Source organism: Camelus bactrianus, chromosome 8 (genome assembly GCF_048773025.1).
Source record: "Camelus bactrianus isolate YW-2024 breed Bactrian camel chromosome 8, ASM4877302v1, whole genome shotgun sequence".
Classification (NCBI taxonomy): domain Eukaryota; kingdom Metazoa; phylum Chordata; class Mammalia; order Artiodactyla; family Camelidae; genus Camelus; species Camelus bactrianus.
Genome location: NC_133546.1, coordinates 74,784,778 through 74,809,432, shown reverse-complemented (window position 1 = coordinate 74,809,432; position 24,655 = coordinate 74,784,778). Strand labels below are relative to the sequence as shown.

At 35.7% G+C, this 24,655-nt stretch overlaps 1 protein-coding gene across 1 annotated transcript in view; it reads right to left on the bottom strand.

Moving 5' to 3' along the window:
- Positions 1–24,655, bottom strand: part of COL19A1 (collagen type XIX alpha 1 chain) — a 325,408-nt gene that overhangs the window by 161,197 nt on the left and 139,556 nt on the right. The gene's annotated exons all lie outside the window — the stretch shown is intronic.

Below are 24,655 nucleotides of genomic sequence, written 5' to 3'. Positions count from 1 at the left end.
GTAATCAAATTTATAAGCAGAAAAAAAATGCCTCTCATAAACTCTATACACGCAACAACATTTTTGGTTGGGAGTAGGTTTGCAAATTTACTCTAAGAAAACACATGGTCATGACATTGGCTTCAACATGTGTCTACTCATAACATTTCATTTTTCTTTTTTCTTTCTTTTTTTGTTGATTTAATTTTTTACTGACATATAGTCAGTTTACAGTGTTGTGTTAATATCTGGTGTACAGCACAATGTTTCAGTCATATATATACACATATATTCTTTTTCATATTCTTTTACATTGTAGGTTACTATAAGATACTGAATATGGTTCCCTGTGCTAGACAGTATAAACTTGTTTATCTATTTTATATATAGTAGTTAGTATCTGCAAATCTCGAACTCCCATTTTATCCCTTCCCATTCCCCTTCACCCTGGTAACCCTAAGTTTGTTTTCTATGTCTGTGAGTCTGTTTCTGTTTTGTAAATAAGTTCATTTGTGGTTTTTTTTAAGATTCCACATATAAGTGATATTATATGGTATTTTTCTTTCTTTCTGGTTTACTTCACTTAGAATGATGATCTCCCGGTCCACCCATGTTGCTGCAAATAGCATTATTTTATTCTTTTTTTATGTCTGAGTAGTGTTCCATTGTATATATAGACCATAACTTCTTTATCCATTCTTCTGTTGCTGGACATTTAGGTTGTTTCTATGCATATTTAATTTTTAGTATCATAGACATTATTTAACACTTTCCCATAACACTATCAAGTGGTAGGAAAAAAAATAAGTACTTTTTTTACCAATTATGCAAAAGGCCCAGGAAATCCCAGGTGCTGTTAACATGGAAGTCAAGTCTACTAATTCTCACAGATAGTTACGACTACACAGGAATTCTCACTCAGCATGAAAATCAAAATGATGATACTTCTGGGTTTATTTTTCCTTTTGTTCCTTATTTTTTTTTAAGGAGTGGTCATTTATTGAATTTATTTAATCATTTGATGGGAAAGACCTTAGGTAAAAAATTGGAGACCCTACATTTACCTATTAAAAGAATCTGTTGCTAAGCATCAGACACTGCTGGTTTTTAAAGTCTTCACCATTTGTTGTTCATCATTACTTCTCTGAAAGCTTCTTCTTAGTCTCTCCTCCTGCTTCCTCCTTCTCTAGTCAACTTTCAATGGGGGGGGGGTGGGTGTTGGCTAGATCCGTTTTCTTCCCAGTCCTCATTCCCCCACCATCATCTCATAGACTGTGGGCTTTGGATTCTCTAGGCCAATGATTCCAAGATTCGCAGCCCAGTTGATTCTTTGAGCTGTGGATCCACACATCCAACTGCCTTGCTGATACACCCACTTCATCTCCCACCGGCATTTGAATTTAGCACACCAGACACCACCTTTAGAACCCTCCCACTACTACTGGGTCCTCTTCCAGCACTCCCCAACTCAGTAAACCACACAGCATTCGGCTAGTGCTCTTGCTGGAAACCTAGAACTCATCCTCCATACTGTCTCACTTCTCCTTCACATCTAGTCACCACGTCCAGTGGACGTATCTCCAAAATAGATTTCCCTCCATTCCTTCTGCTCCATCATCCCTTCTTGTTTGTCCATCTCTGAGAACTTCCTAGTTGACACTGGACACGGACCCCTCCATCCTCCACATCACAGCCAAATTGATCTCAAGAAAACCTACCCTGACCTTCCCTGATTTTCCACGTGAAGAGGTGAATGCCTTGTTTCATCAGTCTCAGGGTGCCGTGGACTCGTCCTTTAAAGGACTTACCATAAGTCTGTTCAAATAATTACTCAGGCAATGATTCACCAGGCTCTAAGTACAACAGGTAGAATCTGAGTCTTATTCAACATCAGGTGCCTATTAGTGTCTGAGTGAAAAAAAAAATCATAATGGGAAATCAATCCACAGTAACAAAAGCATTTGGGTAAAGCCAGTATTTTTCAAAGGGTTTTATAAATATGTGTGAGTAACTTATCATATATTAAATGTTTTAAATACTTTGGAATAAAGTGAGAAATCTAGTAATACAGATTCAAACACCTCCATTCCAGGAGAAACATTCTTTTGTTACCTAACTTAAAAAACTAGGATTCATTTATATAAAGTGACCTTTTCTTTAAAGGTTATGGCTGCCTTTAAAGTAAAACATTAGATGTGCTTGTGATGACCGATAATTATTATGTATATATTCATTTTTTGTTTTTCATAGAAACTAAATTTTCACAAATATCGTAACACGTATTTTCACCATTGAATTTTATTTTGAATAGAAAAAAGCTATAGACACATTTTAATTTTTCATTCAGATTGCTTTCCTTTGATTAAAATTATCATAATTTAGTATAAATTATTGTAACTAACTTTGAAAAAGCATTAGTACAAAAAAATTCTACATGTATCATCAACCCTCAGTGTTCCCCAAATTTTTCTGAGTTTTCTCCACAGAATGCTCATAAAATGTATGTATTTATTACTTTCATTTCTTTTATCTATTTTTGGAACAATTTAATGCTCTAGGGCCATGTAGAACCTATGTTTTATTGATTTAGGAAGAAGTAGAAGCCAGGGACTGAAAAAAGTGACCATTTATGTTTGATTTTACAAAATACACCTGTCAAATGATATAAAACCAAGGAGAGTTGGCTAATTAGGTCAACTTCAGGGTGGTAAGTTCCTAACATGTATAAGAAAAATGAATTTTGAAATCCAAATGTACTAAGTATTAGCTACAGCATAATTTCAGGGAGTTGTAGTTTTAAGATTGACACAATCTTGGCTCTAGATTAAAATCTTCCCCTTTACCCTCAGGAAACTATAATCATTTCATGAATAGTCAAACTTATATATAACATTTTTGATTTTCATCCAGTGTTGAAGGTTCTTTCAGTGTTTTTAAACTTGAGTTACTAAAATACACCCCCCCCCCACCAAATATCCATCTAGGGAGTACAATAAATTCTGAGGCACATATAATCAAAATTCTATTCCCTTTACTAGTTGGAGAAATTATTTAGCAAAAGCCAACATAAGACAAAAATATTAAACTTGATTTGGAATAGATTCAATGGATTCAAAAATATTTATAAGAACCTTTTGTGTGGAAAGTCCACATGGTAACATATAGTACATTCACACACATTAAGCCCACATTAAACCCATCCAGTGCCTCCTGGATGGTCATGATTCAAAGTCTGAGACTCAGTGCAGAATTTGATGAAAAAGTGGGATTATTCTTCATCTTGAATGGATTATTCACTATTTGAATTATCCATGAGCAAGTTTTAATCCTAGCTACGCTGCATTAATATTCAGAATATTTTTGAGCTGTCTTTACTGAATATTATTAGCTGACATTTACAAGGAAAAATAATACTGATATTGTCATTAGTAAAACGCAGGTCAACCAACTGTAGAAAAATCATATTTTTTCCCAAAATAAAAAAATTTAAATTTGAGGATGGTTTATTATTTACAACTATCCAGCTCATTACTCCTCCCATTTAGTAAAGTCAAACAATGGATTTACTTAACACTTACCATGAAAGTTATAGATGTACCTAAGATCATGCTTACTTAAACTTGGGTCAAGAGCTCAGCATTTGTCTCAGAACCCTTCCCAAAATTCTTTCTCAATTTGATCTTGTAAATGCCATTATGTGTGTACTTTTCTTATCCTTTGAGTTGACTATGAGTTCTAGAGGACACAGCATCATTTTTTCCTATCATTTACCATACTTATAGAAGAGATTCAATAAATACTTATAAAATTGGATCACAAGGAAGAAAACACTGGCGTAGACTAATACTGAGAAGTGGGGGTAGGAAACAGGTTTCTGGTCTACATATAATCATATTTATTTTCAAAACTTGGACTTGGACTTAAGTACCACATTGGAGGGCTTTTAGTCTTGTCTGTATTTCTCATCTAAAGTGATCATTCCATTCTCTGACAACTAAAACTGCCTTACAGTTCTTTTAAGAATTAAACATTTACCACTTCTCACATCATCTCTATTATGGATCTTATTTAAATCTTTGATCCCTATTTGGAGTTTTACAGGTTTATACCATTTTTTCTCATTAGAGAATCTTATCTTAAATCTTTGTGCGGGTGGCATATTTGTATAATTGGTGTGGTTTTTTCTTCTTTGATTTAATTTGGTAAAGAATAATGCCTATCCATTTTTTCTATGTTTAACATCTACTCACTCTGCTATGAAAATAACTTTAAATTGGATTATTCCTAAAACTTCACAAACATAATGGTTTATTGCTTTCCTAAGAGAGAAACTTAAGAATGTATTTAAAAGACTTATGATGTATATATCTGCAAACGTCTATATAGGCATTCATTCTTTTTTTGTTTTAGCAGAATTCTAACATTAAAAATGTTAACAACAACCAAAAAGGAATTAATAAGTCTGTTACCTCTTTTAGCTAAGATAAAACTATGCAAAAAATAGTCCCAGCCAGCAAAACCATTTTAAGTCCCAGTGGATAGCTATTATAGTGTGTCACATTTCACAAAGCTCTCTCTGGATGTTCTGCTGATTATTTAAGACAGGCAAGAGCTTATCATCATGGAAGCCCATGCAAATATTTAACTGAGAAATTACTTACAATTAACTGGATCAGAGCAGAATTCTGAAGTGTTTAACAAATACAGCAGATGTTTGGTAGAGTTAATAGGGGAGATTAATTGTATTTGAACACATTTTTGTTTGTGAAATGAAGGCAAGATATATTCATAAACTTCTCAATCAAAGAAAAGAACTGAAGTAAGAAATGGAAGTTTCATTTTAAAGTATTCTTTATAATCCGTTGCCAGGAATGTTGCAGAACATATGATACCTAAAACACACTTCAACAAAAATGTTATGCAAGTAAGTGTATTTTAAGTGTTATTATTATTGCTTTAGAATATGCTTTATAGACTTGAAACATAAGATTAAGCAGAATCTGCATAAATTCTTAGAATACCACTATGCATTTTCTGGCTTTCAAATATAGGGGATAAAATTTAGATGGAAAACCAAGTTTATATGTCTTTATAGAAAATTCAATGTTTTTAATATGAGAACAATGGGAACACATTTTTAAAGTTGGAAACATTAGAACAAAACACAAAAAGCAAATAAGGAAAAATATAACAGACATGTAGTCCAGTCATGGGAAGTGATTTTCTTATTAGTTCTGAGAAGTGGCATTTAAGAAGGTTTGTGATGATAAATGAAAGGAGTGACCAGTTTTATGTTATTTCACAGAATTATCAGGGCACAAGAAAGAATTTCCATAGGGTGGGTAACTATTTGCAAAAGAATTCTATGTTATATATAAAAAGACTATTATTTTATCACAAACAGTTATCAGTAAATAAAAATAAGTAGACATTTTTGAAATAAAGAACAATAGCTTCTCTTTCATACACTAAAAAACAAACAGAAAAACCCTTAAAACCTTTCTAGTAACACTGACAAGGGAAGAAGGGTTGTTACCAGAAAGAAAACTCTGAAATATTTGTATGGACAGAAATATTTCAATAATTCTCTGTTACAGTAAACAGATTCCATAATTGGATGGACAATTTTTTAAATTTTCTATTTTTTATTGAAGTGTAGTCGATTTGTAATGTTAGTTTCATGTGTACAGCAAAGAGATTCAGTTATACATATACATACATATATATTCAGATTCTTTTCCATTATAGCTCATTACAAGAAATTGAATATAGCTCCCTGTGCGCTACAATAGGTCTTTGTTTATCTATTTTATATATAGTAGTGTGTGCCTGTTAATCCCAGACTCCTAATCTGTTCCTTCCCTCTTTCCTCCCAGGTAACCACAGGTTGTTTTCTATGTCCATGAGTCTATTTCCGGTTTGTAAATAAAATTTGTATCATCTTTTTTTTAGATTCTACCTGTAAGTGACATCACATGATATTTGTCTTTGTCTGGCTTACTTCACTTAATATGACAATCTCTATGTCCTAGATGGACAATTGTATCTTACTTTCAACAATTTAAAAATAGAGGTCATTCATAGTGCTTTCAAAACTTAACAATTTCATTCAAAATCTCTGGCAGCATTTTAGATGTGGGACATAATGAATCAGGATCATTCCTTGTGGTTGCAGGGATACTTTTTAATAATAATCTTTTTCTATGTTTTTCTGAACTCAGAAATCACATTCCTTTTTTCTTACATGTGCTCTGAAATAGCATATCTCCAGTCACTCTTTTTTTTGGGGGGGGGGGTGGATTAGGTTGGTTGGTTTGTTTGTTTATTTAATGGAGGTACTGGGGATTGAACCCAGGACCTCGTGCATGTTAAGCACGTACTCTACCACTGAGCTACATCCTGCCCCTTAAGTCACTATTGATTTAACCAATAAAACTAGAAATATTATACATTAAATAATAGAACATATAGTCTGTGAATCTGGAACACTATATGGGACATCTGGACTCCCCATAAACTTTCCTCCAACTATGACTTCTGCCCCTATTAGGAGGCATTCCACTTCAAAATTTATACATAGTCTCAGTCTCTCTCCCCTTTGCTATTATCTAGCAAAATGGATTGCATTTAGAAGGTGCTGAATGGATGAATGACTGCTAAGTTTTTCATTCTTTAGACTTCTCTTGGTATTTCTGCTGTACTGAGAATATTAATTGCGAAAGCTACAGAAATTCCAATTTAGAAACTTATATTCTTCATCCATGAATCCCACTTGATACCAGAATAATCCAAGTTATTTCAAATTCTTATGTGGTAAGACTGCAAAATAAATGCTATACTTCTATTTGGAGGAGTTTGCCTTTCGTTAGAAGAAGAAATATGAGCTTCTTTCTTCAATTTACCTCACACTGATGGGGTTTGAGGACTGACTTTTTGAGAAAACAACATGAATTGAGGAGATTAAAGTATCTATGCAAACCACTAATTAGTAAAAAACAGACCTCATCAAGTTATTTTAAAAGCTTATATCACCTAAAATAATGTAGTTTCCTATTTGGCAAATATTCTTGATTCACTTTCATTTATCTGTCATAAGTAATTTCATATTTAGGTAATTTCATATTTGTAATTATTCTTGACTATGAATAATTAACTTAATAATAACCTAACTTAATAAATGAAATAGTTTAATAAGGCTACCCTGATAAGTAAAAACCTGGTAGGCCATGGTCTGTCAAATCTATTTGTATCACCTGTCTCAATAATTTATGTGAGGAAGAATGTGATTGATTCATTTTTAATGATTAGTCTGATCATAACTACAATCTATATTTTTGGGTTGGCTTTGTCATAGGTCAGTGGCCATGTGAAGATACGGTTCCACTGCAGAAAGAGGGGTAATCTATATATAGGTTGCTTTTATACATCTTCCAATTTCTTCTGAAGAATGGACAACATGATCAAAACCTAATTCCAAACTGAGGATCATCAATAATGTTTGCATTTGGGCTAGACTGAAGGAAACAATCTAGTATATTAGGGTTAAAATAGAAATTGGTACAGAGATATTCATACACCACATGAAAGACCTAGGTATTTAATCAGATAACTGTGAAGATGGTTTGTACAATATCAGGCTAAGTAACTTGGAATTAAGTAACTTTCAGTAAAAACCAACTTTCAAGGGGAAAATGTTCCATACTGTATTCAAAACTTTTTTTAAATATTACAAATACATATTGAAGACATTTCACTTCTTAACTTCTTTCTACTGGCCTTCCCCTTTCTGTTAGAGGCATCCATTTTCCTCGGGAAGATTAAGATAGTAACAGCATGAGTGTAAAAACAATGGAAGGGTCGATTTTCAACTTCTGATATCCAAGGAAGGATTGTTGAGTTCAGACAGACAGTGGGCTGGAAGTTTGGCTCTATTAACAGAAGAGTGTTTCTAAACATCAAGTACCTCATCACCATGTATCAAGAGATATCCCCATAGATCAGAAAGTTTAACCATGAATCACTTGGCACAGAGAAGGGAGCAGGTGCAAGAGAAGTTCTACCTAACCAGAAAGGAAATGGAAAGATGTCCTTCCTTCCCTTCTATTTCCTTGAATGAAGAGTTTCAGGAGAAGAATGATGAATTAATCAGATGTGAGTATCCTTGCTTTCCCTCTTCTTAGGAAACCAGGAAGGAAAAAGAATTCATAGTTAGATTTCTCAGCAGTGATGCTGATGCTAAAAGACAATGCAGCAAAACCTTAATAATTCTGACGAAAGTAATTTTCAATCTTGAATTCTATACCAAGAGAAACTACCAATCAAATGTGAGAGTAGAATAAAAGCATTTTAGACATGTAAGCCCTTAGGAAATTTACCTCCTTTTCACATTTTCTTAATGATTTGCTTGAAGATGTGATCACACAGATGAAAAAACGAAACCAAGAAAGGAGATGACAAAAAAAAAAAAAAAAAAAAAAAGAAGCAGCACTGGAGTCAATGCAGAGTAAAGAATAAAGAGAGTCATAGAATGAGAATTTTGTAGTTGGCCTAGAAAACAACTAGCCAAGGATGGAGTGAGAGGTCTGAATGGGCCTCCCCCTGAATAAGAGACTCAGTTAGAGAATCTGAAAACTATAGAAGATAATTACAAGGAAAACAGAAAGACAACTAGAAACACCAGAAAACAAAGCAAAACAAAACAAACAACAATAACAAAACTATTCGAGAAAGGACAGTACACTACTTGGCTGTGCAAATACCAATATTTATAGTCATAAAAATGTGAGCATTTCATATTTTTAAAATAAGAATAATACTATAACTCCATTAGCCATTCACCAGGGGTTGGGCATCAAGATTGTTTCCATTCTTGGCAAGAATATACAATGGAATAGACAGTCTCTTCAGCACATGGTGTTGGGAAAACTGGACAGCAGCATGTAAAGCAATGAAGCTAGAACACTCCCTTACAGCACACACAAAAATAAACTCAAAATGGATCAAACACTTAAACACAAGACAAGATACAATAAACCTCCTAGAAAAAAATATAGGCAAAACATTATCTCACATACATCTCAAAAATGTTCTCCTAGGGCAGTCTACCCAAGCAATAGAAATAAAACCAAGAATAAAGAAGTGGGATCTAATTAAAATCGCAAGCTTCTGCACAGCAAAGGAAACCATAAATAAAACAAAACAATAACTTACAGAATGAGAGAAAATTTTTGCAAATGAAACCAACAAAGGCTTGATCTCCAGAATATATAAGCAGCTCATAAGACTTAATAAGAAAAAAAAAATAACCCAAACCAAAAATGGGCAAAAGACCTAAACAAGCAATTCTCCAAGGAAGACATACAAATGATCAATAGGCACATGAAAAAATGCTCAATATCACTCATTATCAGAGAAATGAAAATCAAAACTACAATGAGGTATCACCTCACACCAGTCAGAATGGCCATCATTCAAAAGTCCACAAATGACAAATGCTGGAAAGGCTGTGGAGAAAAGGGAACCCTCCTTCACTGCTGGTGGAAATGCAGTTTGGTGCAGCCACTGTGGAAAGCAGTATGGAGATTCCTCAAAAGACTAGGAATAGACTTACCATATGACCCAGGAATCCTGCTCCTGTGCATATATCCAGAAGGAACCCTACTTCAAAATGACACCTGCACCCCAATGTTCATAGCAGCACTATTTACGATAGCCAAGACATGGAAACAGCCTAAATGTCCATCAGCAGATGACTGGATAGAGAAGATGTGATATATTTATACAATGAAATACTATTCAGCCATAAAAACCGGCAACGTAACGCCATTTGCAGCAATATGGATGTTCCTGGATAATGTCATTCTAAGTGAAGTTAGCCAGAAAGAGAAAGAAAAATACCATATGAGATCACTCATATGTGGAATCTAAAAAAAACCAACATAAATACAAAACAGAAACAGACTCATAGACATAGAAAATAAACTTGTGGTTGCCAAGGGGGTGGAGGGTGGGAAGGGACAGACTGGGATTTCAAAATGTAGAATAAATAAACAAGATTATACTGTATAGCACAAGGAAATATATACAAGATCTTGTGGTAGCTCACAGCGAAAAAAATGTGACAATGAATACATGTATGTTCATGTATAACTGAAAAATTGTGCTCTACACTGAAATTTGACACAACGTTGTAAAATGACTATTACTCAATAAAAAAATGTTTAAAAAAAAGATTGTTTCCATTCTTTACTATTTCAAACAAAGCTGAAATAAACAGCCTTGTATGTGCATCATTTCATAAATGAGTGAGACCATCTGTAGCTACATTTTCTGGTTCAAAGCAAATGTAAAATTTTAATGGACAGTATTAAATTGGCCTCCACAGAGATTGTATCTAGGCACACTTCCCTCAGAATGTATGCGTGTGCTTCTCTACATTTTGGTCCATGTACTGTACTATCAATCTTTTAGATTTCTGCCAATCTTTTTTCTTTTTAATTGTGGTAAGCATTTTTAACAGGAGGTTGACCCTGTTAACAAAATTTTAAGTACACAGTAGACTGTATTGTTAACAGTAGGCATAAAGTTGTACAGAAGATCTTTGGAATTTCTTAGTCTTGTGTAGGAGAAACTTTATGCCCATTGAACAGAAGCTCCCTAATTTCCTTTCCCCCCATCTCCTGGCAACTACCATTCTACTTCTTGTTTCTATGTTTGACTATTTTAGATTCCTCATACAAGTGGAATCATGCAATATTTGTCCTTCTGTGACTGACTTATCTCACTTAATGACCCTCAGGTTCATTTATGGGGTTGCATAGAGCAGGGGTTCCCCGCCTTTTAAGGCTGAATACTATTCCACCATACACATACACCATATGTTTTAAATCCATCTATCCATCAGTGGACATTTAGGTGGTTTCCATATCTTGGCTATTTTGTCACAGGCATATAAAATGATCCTCAGCATTACTAATCATCAGGGAAATGGGAGTCAAAACCACAATAAAATGAAACTTCACACCTGTTAAAATGGCTACTGTTAAAAAAAAAAGAATAATAACAAGTGTTGACAAAAATGTGGAAAAAATTGGAAACTTGTGCACTGTTGGTGGGAATGTAAAATGGTGTGGCCACTATGAAAGACAGTTTAAAGGTTGCTGGAAAAATTAAAAATAGAACTACCATATGATCCAGAAATCCTACTTCTGGGCATATATACAAAAGAATGGAGAGCACTGACAATCTTGCAAGTGAAAACTTGTATCTCAGAGCCATTTTAATTTACACTTCTTTTACTATAAGTGAATTTATGTGTATTTATAATAGGTTTAAGAGCTATCTTGTTCTTTCTTCTCTACAGACTCTGCTCACGTCCTTTTTTTAAAAGCCATCCCTTTGTTGTTAGATTCAACTTGTGCTTATTGGCGGCAGAACCAAGGAGATATCCTTTACAAATTAAACACGCCTTGTTAATTTGGCAGAACATTTGAAAAAAACATGCCAGGGTGGCTGCTTAAATATGGAATTCTTAATTCATAATTCACAAAATCAGTGCTAACTCCCTATGAATTAAGAAAGCATAATTAACTTTATGCTGCACTTTGATAATTTGCACACTAATGGGTAAGGTAGTTGCACTTTCTGTTTATTGGCTTTTTATGAATGATAATTGAGAAAATGTGTGCTAGCAGTTTCTATACTGACGTAAGAGATCAATCTTTGAAAATATTAAAAATCATGAGATTTAGTTAAATACATTTGAGAGCTAACTCCAGTTTTGTGGCAATTATATTGCAGTTCAAATCAGCCTATATATAAATATTGCTTTAAACACAACCTTTTAGAAATGAGGTCAAACACCCTACATAATCATATTTATTTTATAAGCTGAATAGATTAAGGCTTTGTCAGTGTAACTCCAACCCAGTGCAAATAGCATCAATGAGATTAGTCAAGATGTGTCACACAGACCCCCCGGGTGTTGCTCTCGGGCCACTTTTCAATCTGCTGGGTTAGTAACATGACACGTCCTCCAAATAACCAGATTGCGATGCTATCCAAGCCAGGAACATACCCCTTAATTTCCAAGCTACCAACCAAACACTGGAAAGTTGCATGAAAGTAAATTATAATTAATGTTTTCTTAATATTTCAGTGAGATGGGGCATTCAGAAAGTTATTGCCAAGCTCCTGGAAAAGTAACTTGTGTGTCAAATGAACAAATCAAGATAATTTGAGAGTCAATGTACTAATATACAATGATAACAAGCAAACAAACAATAGTGAGTAAAAGGACAATGTAAACACTATAGAAAAAGACTCCCCTGTGTGCACAGAAGCAAGAAGCTGAAGCTCCAGTGTGACATTTCACCATCCTTTTAACAAACCCTTTGATGACCTCCACACACTCGCCATCATAAATTAGGGACAGGATAGAGAATTCTCACTTATTGAGCACCTGCTATTGTGTCAGGAATTCCATTAGTCACTTTAAGGTATTGTTTTTAATTGTAACAACTCTAAGAAAGGTAATTTTCCCTTTTATAGATGAGAAAACAAATTTTCTAGAGATAACAGTGCAAATAAGTGAGGGACCTGGGCTCTACACTCAAGTATGTCTCAGCCCAAAACTCAATTCTACTTCAAATATATTCTTTTTCCAAAGAATTACTTGGAGCATAAGATTTATTTGAATGTCCATCATCTTCATCCATGAATGGGGTTCCAAGTCAATTATATCATATTTAAGACTATTGACATTTTTGATATATAAAGATATTAAACTTTCCAGAATTTATTATATTGGGAAACTGAGAGTAGTTGTGAAATAGAATAGTATTCTACAAAAAAAAAAAAAAAAAAAAAAAGGAATGAAAAACCAACAGCATAGACTGGAGGGAAGTTCAGAATGGCAAAGTCCCAGAAGGCATCGGAGGATTAGAATTGGTTAGAAGCTGAAGGAGGCAGCAGTACAGTTAGCAGTGATGTAGTAAATAAAAGAGCAGTCATTTGCCAGGATTTGTTTTAAAAGGGATACAATGTACAATAGCTAGTTTTTGGAGACAATTTTCCATAAACCTTTTACATTTTTGCTTGTATTCTGAGTGAGGCACTAACAGCTCTATGTTCTGAACCATCTTTTCACCCTTCAGGTGGTGGCTTAACCAGAACTAGAGAATTCAAATTTAATTTCTGCCACCTAGATGCCCTAGTTGGCTTAATGTGATCCTAGATCAAAAACATACTGGCCACTTGATGGGGTACACTGATCACTCAGCACCCTTCTGGCAGCCCCCCTGGCTAAAGTGAGAGACAGAATGTGTCTCTGTAAGTCTTATTAAAGATGTGTATGCCCTTGTTGTTATACCTGGATTGATGCTTCAAGTCAGGGGAAAGGTCAATTCAGAAACTCAAGGAGAAAACCACCTGGTTTCCTAAGACAGACTTGGATGATTTAGGGGAATTGTTCAGTGTATTGGGTGTGGGATTCTGGGGAACATGGTTGAGATCAGTACTAGAAGTTGGCTTCATCTAATTGCTTAGAGTCTTGTTAATTATAATCTTTGTTAAATGCTCTGTGAGGCATATTGAACACTTTTGGTCCCAGCCTCTTTTGGTAAGGTTAATTCAAGTGGCTGAATGAATGGCACACTCATAGAAAAATCTGCCAGAAGCCCAGACGGTAGAGAATAGAGAGGTGGACATTCCTGGGAGACAATGGGTCTTTCCATGAGTCTTTCATGTTTCTAAATGTCTTGTTGGGGAGCTACTAATTGCCCTTCCATTCTGAACTATCTTTTTAAGGATGTTTATATAGAAAAGCAAAGGGTGCATTTACTTACTGATGAGAATATTAAAGACAATGTCTTCCTCTGGGGCAAAGGGCCCATTTCCTGGGAATCCATTATAAAGCATCTGGGTTCCCTAAGACTGAGTTTGTCAGTTGTGACACAAGCCCACTGCACGTACAGCGACTCCTCCTGAGGCTTGGCTGCAAGGACAACCCAGCAAACACGAAGTTCATGCTGCCTGCTGCAATGAGTAATAACTCCTTTGTCTCTGACCCAGGAGTCTCATGTCTTTTGCCAGGATCCAAGAAACTGTGGTAAGTTAAATTGTTACCTCCCAAGTAGGGTCAGGTTAAGTCAAACTCTTTCTCTATATTGATACATCTGACTCAACTAAACTGTTCTTTACATTTAGTTTCCACTCTTTTAAAATAATGTGACAAAACAGGGTTTAAAGGAAAAACATTATGAAAAGGATAGATATTAGATCATATGTAGCTAAACAAATTGGAATCCCTCAGGAAATGTAAAAGAGGAAATAATAGAATTTTAGAGTTGGAAATGACCTTTAAAATCCCTAAATAGTGGTGACATGCTCAAGTTAAAAAAATAATAATAAATAAAAACAGTTGCACGTTTCGGGATGGATTAAGGTTTCTAGGCCTCACATCCAATGTTTATTTCTCAAAAGATGACTTCAGTAACGGGTTAAAACATAGAGCTTCTGTTCACATCTGCGGTATATTAAACAGAAGGTGGGATTCTTCAATTAAAGAGATAATTCCAGTTGCCCACAAATAATATGATTGTCAAACTGATAAAAAAAAAAATCAGGAAAAATAAGTGGCATCAGGGCTGCCAGTGCTGAAAAATTTCACCATGGGAGAAGGTGACTCCTGCCTTAAATGAATTAGCTTTTGCTGCAAAGAGGGATTCTGTTCTCCATTATGATGTTCAAGTCAGTGATTTTATATTTTCCTATAGGTACTTGAACTATAGGATTCAGAGATATTTTATTTTGATGAAATGTTTGTCAGTGAACAATATCCGTTTCCTCTAGCTATGAAGAAGTATTTATTGGGTACCTATGACGCACCAAGGACTTTTAGTCTCTGGGCGTACAGCTGTGCAAATGCTAGACATGGTTGCTGTCCACATGGAGGTTATACTAGAGGTAAAAAAGAAAACAGTCCCGTTTACATTTAACAGTTTTCTCAAGATGAAAGAATTCTACTCATAAAGATGGTTACACAAAAGTTCCCTCTAAACATTTCTCGGCAATTACTTCATAAATGCCCCTTTCCCCTTGATACTCATTCTTATTGACATTTTTGCCACTGAAGAGTAGGAGAATAATGGTAAGGATGCCTGCGAAAAGTTAGACAGTATTTACTAGGAGTTATTCAAAAGATTTTATATATACTAATTAATTTAATCATCCCTACAACACTATGCAATAAGAAATATTATCATCCCATTTTATAGATGATGAAACTCAGGCACAAAAATGTCAGGTAACATGGTCAGGTTCAAAGCCATGCAGTCTGGATCCAGGGTTTGCATATCTCCTAAGCTACAATGAATGAACTTTTGGTTTGCTAAAACCAATGGAACGGTCAATTAAAATGTAATATAATTCCAATCCCTTTAGAGAGCAATCATTTTTAAATTCCATTTTATAAATCAATACAAAGTTTTCACTAAAAAAATATTTTAAATGCTTAGAGTAGAACTGAGTTAAACTAATTTCTGTGTAGATTCATGACTTCAGTACATACTTTTCTGCATATAATTTTTCAAAAGGCTTATCCATTTTATAATTTTCTAATCACATTTGAGATACACTTTAATGTATTTTTGTTTTAGATTGCTGAATATCTCAACTTGAAATAAAACAGCTCTTTCATAAAAGCTCCAAGTTGCCAATGTATAGCGCTTTTAGGAAATGAAGTTTTATGATTGAGTTTTAAAATGCATAATTTAGAATTTTGATGAAAATAATTTAAAGTGTCTTTTGAAACAGAAGTAAGCTACAAACAGAAAGGCAGAAGGAGCTGGTCTCAAATCACTCATCTAATGAAAAACATATAAATCACCTCCTTGTCAAATAAGCTGATGATAGGTTTTTCCAAACATAAATCTCTGAGGCTAAACATAAATCTTTCTAGGGCCTGAAGCATCAATTCTCTCATATTTCTGCACAGAGTCAATAAAAATAGCTTCATAGTATAGAAACACCCTCTATTTTAATCAACTAATTCATTTGTGTAAGTCTTTTGCCCACAAGTTTTAAAAAAGGATTGATTTTTAAAAAAATATTTCAACTGCCTTCTTTCTACTGGCCTACTGGTACCCGAAAAATCCCAGTATTGAGCTGAATCACCAGTTTCAGAAAGTCAACAATCAATTAAGCATGAATTATGCAACATTTTTAGACTGATAGTGTTAATTTAAATTCAGGCAATTCCCAGAAAGGCCATATAAATGATAGATATTGATACACAAGGAATTTAAAATAATCTTAAATTGTATTGTCTATTAATCACTAGGCTATAGTACATATTTTTATATGTACATATAAATAGAGGTACATATAAATATATATAATTCATATATACTGTAGAACGTGTATATTCTGGTAAGAACAGAAAGGAAAGAGAAATTATGTTCTATGGACATTTTCTACTTCATTCACCTAAAAAGAAATAGTTATAGTTCTTCAGGAATTTTAGTAAGAAAGTATTATTTAGTAGTTGAGTCTGTGACTTAAATGTATTTAGAGTAAGTAACTTTAAATTATAGCAAATGAGAATTCTAGCAAAAAAGTGATTTTCTCCGAAATAATGCTTTTCTATAGCGCAACATAACTCCACTTGTATAAATACTTGTTGACTATTTATATACTAATTGTAAATGACCAGTTTAAAAAAAAAGATCAGTTTTAACCAACTGGTTGCTTTTTTTTTTTTTTTTAACCAAATAGGTCCCACGAAGGCAGTGACAATGAGTGTTTATTTCTGTGTCCCCAGGACCTAGCACAATATCCAACACAGAGTTAGCCTTCAAATAAGAGGGCAGGTATAAGGTAGGTATAAGGGACCGTATCATCTATTGAACTGATTTTGCGAATTTAGAAAAAAGAATTCTTTCCAAGCTTCCCTTAAGTGAATACTACATGATCTCTTGTGCATTAGGGCCATCTGTTAACTTGCGTGTCATTTGATTTATAAATGACCAGCTGAGATTGTCTCTCCATTACTTATGGTATTTAAGGTCGTTTTCACAGCATAAATCTATGCCCCTCTCTGTGCCTAAAACTCACATGAGCTGGATTTATCTGGGCCCCAGGAGCTGCATTTGAAGCATCATTTAGTAAGCATGCCTAAAACACTTCTGCTGTTGATTGACTTAACCTTTGGCTTCTATGTAAAGATGTGGTGCCATCTGGGTGAGAATTTAATAACTCCCCAAAGGGACATGGCCAGAAACACACAGCATTATTCTGGGAACTAGAATTAGTGGGTATAGTAATGAACCAGCACTGTTCTGCCTTCCTTCACCTGTTGCTTCTGACCTGACATGTCAAGACCAGAAGGGAAAAGAGGGAGGAGGCCTTGGCCAACTGTCTCATGTCAGTAACAGTCCCTGCCTTCCTCCTGAAGCTTCGGTCAGGGATTTTAGTAAAACTCTACTTTAAAAACAGTAGTATATCAATGGCCAAGACATGGAAACAGCCTAAGTGTCATCGAAAGATGACTGGATAAAGAAGCTGTGGTATATTTATCCAACGGAATACAAATTTGCCATAAAAATGATAAAACAATGCCATTTGCAGCAACATGGGTGGCCCTGGAGGATGTCATTCTAAATGAAGTAAGCCAGAAAGAGAAAGAAAAATACCATATGTATCACTCATATGTGGAATCTTAAAAAAAAACCCAACAAACTAATGAACTTATATGTAAAACAGAAACAGACTCACAGACATAGAATACAGACTTGTGGTTGCCGGGGGGGGGGAGGGTGGGAAGGGAGAAACTGGGTGTTTGAGATTTGCAGATACTGACTGGTATATATAAAATAGATAAACAGGTTTATACTGTATAGCACAGGGAACTATATTCAATATCTTGTAGTAGCTCACGGTGAAAAAGAATATGAAAATGAATACATGTATATTCATGTATGACTGAAGAATTGTGCTGTACACCAGAAATTGACATAACATTGTAAATGGACTAGACTTCAATTAAAAAAAAAAAGTAGTATATGATTTAGTTGAGGAGAATCTGGTAATAGTAAGGATATAAAACATACACAACAACTTTTAAAAGTTATATTAAAAAGACATCCTGTATTTACACAAAATTAAGATGTTAGCAACAAATGACAAAGATTCAAGAAAATGTACTTATTATGCCTACATATTTAAATGTAAGGATTTATATCTATATTTAAATGTAAAGAAAAAGCTAACGTATCCATGTCTTGGCTATTGTAAATAGTGCTGCTGTGAACTTTGGGGTGCATTGTCTTTTCGAATTATAGTTTCCTCTGGATATATGCCCAGCAGTGGGATTGCTGGATCATATGGTAAGTGTATTTTTAGGTTTTTTAAGGAACCTCCATACTGTCCTCCAGAGTAGCTGCACCTCCTACCAACAGTGTAGGAGGGTTCTCTTTTCTCTACACCATCTCTAGCACTTATTATTTGTAAGAAATTTTAATGATGACCATTCTGATTAGTGTGAGGTGATACCTTGTAGTTCTGATTTAAGTAAGTCAGACAAAGACAAATATCATATGATGTTGCTTATAGATGGGATCTAAAAAAAATTACAAATTTTATTTACAAACCAGACATAGACTCACAGACATAGAAAACAAACTGTGGTTACCAGAGGGAAAAGGCTGGGAGAGGGAGAGCTTAGGAGTTTGGGATTAACAGATATATATTGCTATATACAACATAGATAAACAACAAGGACCTACTGTAGAGCACAGGGAACTATATTCAGTTTCTTGTAATGAGCTGTAATGGAAAAGAATCTGAAAAAATGTATGTCTGTATGCATGTATCTGTATAACTAAATTGCTTTGCTGTACACTGGAAACTAACATTGTCAATCGACTATACTTCAGTAAAAAATAAGAATTAAAAATAAACAAAAGGAAACAAAAAAACTTAAAAAAGAGAAAAAAAACTAATGTAAAATGCCACAGTTCATATAAGATGAATAAATCATAAAATATTGACCTTTAATAGAGAATTATTAGATCAAAATCTTCATGACTTCAGAATAATTCATTAGAATCTGCTTTTAACATAAATTTGCATTGTGATCTCAGATAAACTGTATTTTGATCAAATAAATTTGGATATTAGTATGATAAGTTTTCCTTATTCAGTGTTGGTTTTGACTCACGTAAATTAGTATCTTCTTTGTAAATTATAAATATTGACAGAAGAGATGTTTTAAATTCATCAGTAATTCACCTTTTTCCTCACCTTTATTGGGATATAACTGACATATAACATTGTGTAAGTTCAAAGCATGCAACTTGATGGTTTTAGACACATGTGTATAGTGAGATGATCACCACAATAAGGTGAGTTAATGCCTCCATTACCTCACGTAAGTACCTTTCTTTTGCATGTGTGATGATAATATTTAAGACCTAGTCTTTTAGCACCTTTGAAGTATATAATACAGAATCGTTAACTATGATCATATGCTGTACATTAGATCCTGAGAACTTATCCATTATAGAACTGGAGGTTTGTACCTTCCGACCAACATATCCCATCTCCCCCACCCTCCACCCCTGCCAGCCACCATTCTACTCTCTATTTCTATGAATTTGGCTTTTTTACCTCCTGCATGTAAGTGGGAACATATAGTATTTGTCTTTCTGACTTATTTCATTTAATATAAAACCCTGGAGCCTCATCCATGCTGTCACATTTCCTTCTTTTTATGGCTGAATAATTGTGTGTGTGTGTGTGTGTGTGTGTGTGTGTGTGTGTGTGTGTGTATGAATAAAGAACATGTGATTAAAGACATACATATATATATATATATCTGATTAAAGATATGTATATGTTTATATATATGTATGTATATATATCTTTGTTTCCTTTGTTATCCCAAAAGAAAAAAGAATCCAGACAAAATACAGCATTTATATTTATAGAAAATGGAGGATTGGCTGTTTTCCAAGAATTTCAAGTTAATTCTTATGCAAAAAAAATGTTCTTACCTCTAGAAGACTTGTTCTGCATAAAGGAGACATTCTTTAATAATGGAAGAGGTAGTTTTATTTTTATAACAAGACTACTCATATTACCAGACCTACAACCAATTGCTGATCTCCTGTGCAAAGCATTTTTTTTCTCTTATCTGAAACAGTGATTTATATGAACTGTTGGAATAATGGAACCTCAAACTACAGATGTGTATGTAAAATTGTGTAAATGCAATGACTTCCTTCTCCCTGAATATATGTTTAATAAATAGCATTATTCTAAAAATATGTATGTGTGTGTGTGTGTGTGTTTGTGTATCTCACATATTCTTTATCCATTCATCCTTTGATGGTTAGGTTAGGTTGTTTCCATGTCCAGGCTACTGTGAACAGTGCTGCAACATGCAAGGAAATGCAAGTATTTCTTTGAAATTCAGTTGACCCTTGAACAACACAGGCATTAGGAGAGCCGTCAAAAATCCATGTATAAATTTACCATTGGCCTTCAATATCTAGGGTCACAGAGTGGTTAAATGGAGAGTCTGCACTCTTGCTGGGTTGAAAAATCCAAGGACAGAGTTTAGGGCATATGATCTTACTGCAAAGAAAAGGGTGCAGGTGTGCAGTTTGCAAAATCCTGAAACGAGAAAGGTAGCTCCAAATTCTGTGTGTAAACTTTGCCCAGACCTCTGGCTGACCCCTAAACGTGCATGCAGTAGCCCAGGTTAGGTTAAAAGAACAAAATTGGGATTTCAATTGTTGAAACTCAGGGGAGACAGTTTGCAACATGTGTCCAACTAATTTAACTCTTTGCTTTAAAAATATATTTATATTCTTCAGGGAAAAATAATAGAATTCAGAGTTTCTATAACACATCATTCACACTGTCTAAAATGCAACAAAAAATTACCTGACATAGAAGTAAGCATTAAAATGTAACCTATTCTAGGAGGGTAGGAGGGTGTAGCTTAAGTGGTAGAGTGCATGCTTAGCATGCACGAGGTCCTAGGTTCAATCCCTAGTACCTCCATTAAAAGTAATTAAATAAATAAACCCAGTTACCTCCCCTCCCCCCCCAAGAAAACCCCTAAAAAAGCAACTCATTCTAATGAGGAAAGACAGTCAACAGAGACCAACTTGACATTACTCAGATGATGAAATTACTAGACAAAGATGTTAAAGCACCTATTAAAACTATTCTCATGGACATGAAGGAAAACATGGCTCCTAGTGAATAAAAACATAGAAAACGTCAGCACAGAAATAGACACTATTGAAAAATGGAACTTTACTAACAAAATACAGTATCTGGAATGAGAAGTTCAAAGGCGGGCTTACTAGCATAATAGAAATGACCAAATAATGAGTAAGCTTGAAAGTAATTCACTGGAAATGATCCTTTCCAAAGAGGAGAGAATTAGATGGAAAACAAATGAGCAGAGTTTTACTGGCATGTGGGAACATATTAAAAAGACTAATACATGCGTAATCAGAGTCCCAGAAGAAGAGGAAAATAACAGGATAGAAAACATATTTGATGAAATAATGGGTAAATATTTCCCAAATTAGGTGAAAAACACAAATGTACATATTCAAGAAGCTCAGGAAACCATAATCAGGACAAATTTAAAGACAAACACACCTATATGCATCGTTATCAAACTACTAAAAACAAAAAGGGGAAAAAAATTGAAAGCAGCCAGCAGTCCGAGAAAAATGACAAACTGTAAACTGGGAACAATTATTGGAAGGACTCTTGAATTCTCATCGGAAATAACAGAGGCCAGGAGACTGGGAAAAACTCCTTTAAGTGAAAAAGAAACTGACAAACCAGAATTTCGTATCCTTGATGATTGAGGTAAAAATATTCAACATGGCCAAGTAGGGTTTATCCTAGGGCAGGAAGTATGGTACTTACTCAGAAAATATATAAGGTAGCTTACATATTAAGCCATTAAAGGAGAAAGAATATATGAATATTTCAACAGATGCAGAAAAATATTATATAAAATTCAACACCTGGTCCAGATAAAACTGTTGGAAAACTAGAAACATAAGGAAAATTTCATTAACTTGATAAAAAAACAAACAAAATACAGCTACTAGATCTTGCACATTGCTTTTTTTTCTTTTTCTTTTATCTTCCTGTCTGCTGTTCTGATTGGGTATACCATTTCCAATATTCTATCATCCAGATCACATACTTGTTTTTCTACATTATTTAGTCTGCTTTTAGAGTGGTTTTTATCTCAGCCATTGAGTCGTCTAATTTTGATTGGTTCCTCTTTATACTTTCTAGTTCCTTGTTACAAAGATCTGTATTTCTATCGGTAATCTTTCTTTATTCCTTTAGCATTTTTATTGCTTCCTTTTTGAACTTGGACTCCAGTAGACTGGAGAGGTCTGTTTCACAGATTGTTCTTGTTCTTTTAATTAGGAATGTTTCCTCTGCTTTCTCATTTTACTGGACTTTCTCTGTCTTTATGAATTTAGGAGAAACAGTTACCTACTGTGGTCTTGCAGGGGTGTTTTCATGTGGGAGCATCCCTCTGTGGACTGTGTGAGTCCACTATTTTGGTGGGAGGACTAGTTTTGGCTTGGACACCAGCCATGTCTTTCCTCACAGTGTGCTGGCCGTCATCCCCTGGACAGAGGGTGTGAATGGTGTGGGGGTCACCAGAGTCTGCACTGGATGCTGGGTAGGGCCTCCTCTGCTCCGTGGCTGTCACTGTCCAGTTGTTGCAGTAGAAGCCCTGAAGGTTGGGTTTGATGAGTTTCCATTGCCTTTAAGCACATGCTCTGTCCTACGGTGGTGATGGCTGAAGCCAGTAAGGTCCGTGTGGTCACAGCAAACTCATGCACCACCCGTGCAGACAGCTACAGTTCCGTCCAGAAGCAGCCCGAGGTCACGTCCCTTTCTCCATTGTGTTTGTCCCAGACCTAGTGGGAGGCTGGCACTGGGGGGCCGGGGTGTTGTGGCTGCAAGAATCAACGTGGCTGTGCTGCCACCTGGGACCGGGGTACCTCTGTGGTAGGGCTTTCCCAGGACCTATTCCCCCAGATCCAGCTCCAAGCTGCAGTGTGAGGTGGGCAGAACTGTGTCCGCTGGAGACACATGATTCTGTGGACACGGCCCACCACCTGGCATGCCAGCCAACAAAGTTACCATTGCCGGACCACCCCTCAGCTCCACCTTGCCTCTGCAGTGGGAGCACTGACAATGGGCTCAGGTGTTGGCCCCGCCCCCAGAGGGCGTGCACTCACAGAGCCCGCCCATGCGGGAGCCCCGCCTGCTCTGAGCACACTGACAGTGGTGCTTTCGTGGTGGGACCCGCGGGCTCTGCCTGCACGAACAAATGGACTCTGAGATTAGGCCCTGACTACAGTCTAGGCCCTCTGGGCTGCTCCACACAGCTAGACAAAATCCTCTCCCAGGGTCCCTTTGCTGAAGCCCCAGATTCAGTGCCTGCCCGCTGCAAGTACTCGCAGCACACCTGGAGTGCGTCTCAGGCTGAGAACTGTAGCAGGGCGGCACAGTCTCTCTCTGCCCTGACCGCTAACAAGCCAGCACATGTGGGCAGAGTCCAGGCCCCTCCTGGATCTCTGTCTGTCCTGGCAGACCTCCCTGCCAGCGAAGAGGGTTCCCAGGGCAAGGGGCCACCTGTGTGGACTACTCCTCTCATAGTTCCCCCTCAGGGGTGCAGGTCTGGCCCCAATTCTGTTTTACTTTTTTATCTTACCCAGTTATGTGGTGATCTTTCTTGTAGTCTTGATTGTGTGAGATCTTCTGCCAGCCCTCAGTAGGTATTCTGTGAGAGTTTTTCCACACGTAGCTGTATTTTTGATGCCTTTGTGGGGGAGACGATCTCCACGTCCTCCTACTCTGCCGTTTCAGTCTCCTACTTTGGCCTCTCTCTCATGTCTTTAGATAAGTCTAAAAATTAGCTTGTACTCCCTTAGTGTCTGCCAGATGAATAGTGCAAAGAGACATCTACAGAATGCCACTTGGCAGGGAGATGTCAGCTGTCATTAAAAATCCACAAAACTATATAGATACAATTCAATGCAACTTTCTGGCTGAGGGGCCAAGTTTGCTGATCAGGTGAAATGATACAGACAGACTGTGATTTGGTCTTCAAACACAAGTTGAGAACAACTAAGGAATCAGGTAACTCTATGGAGTGAGTGAGCTTACAATGTACTTGAAGAAAAACAAGCATGTGACTTTAATAAAAAGAGCAGGCTTAACTCTGAATCATTGCCAAGTAATTAAAAAAGTCAACTCCACAAATGAGAAAAAGTTGAATAATATGCAGTTAAAAATCTCCTCTCAAGTAAACTTTTTATTTTCATCTTAAATATCAAAGCTTCAAGCACAGAATTCTACTGTAGATTGAACTTGGTTATTCCTAAGAAAGTCCTTTGTTTGCTTCCTTAGATTTTCTGTTTATGAAGAAATAGTCACCCATTAAGTGAGCATTACAAAGATTATTTGTGTAAGACATTATTACCACAGTGTTCAGAATGACATTTGCAAGTACAAAGATAAATATGAGCGTTATCAAAGCCACACAGCCTTGGCAAGTCCTCTGTTGCCCTGTTGGAAAGACCTCGTCCAGATGCTAGAAAACTTCTTTAAA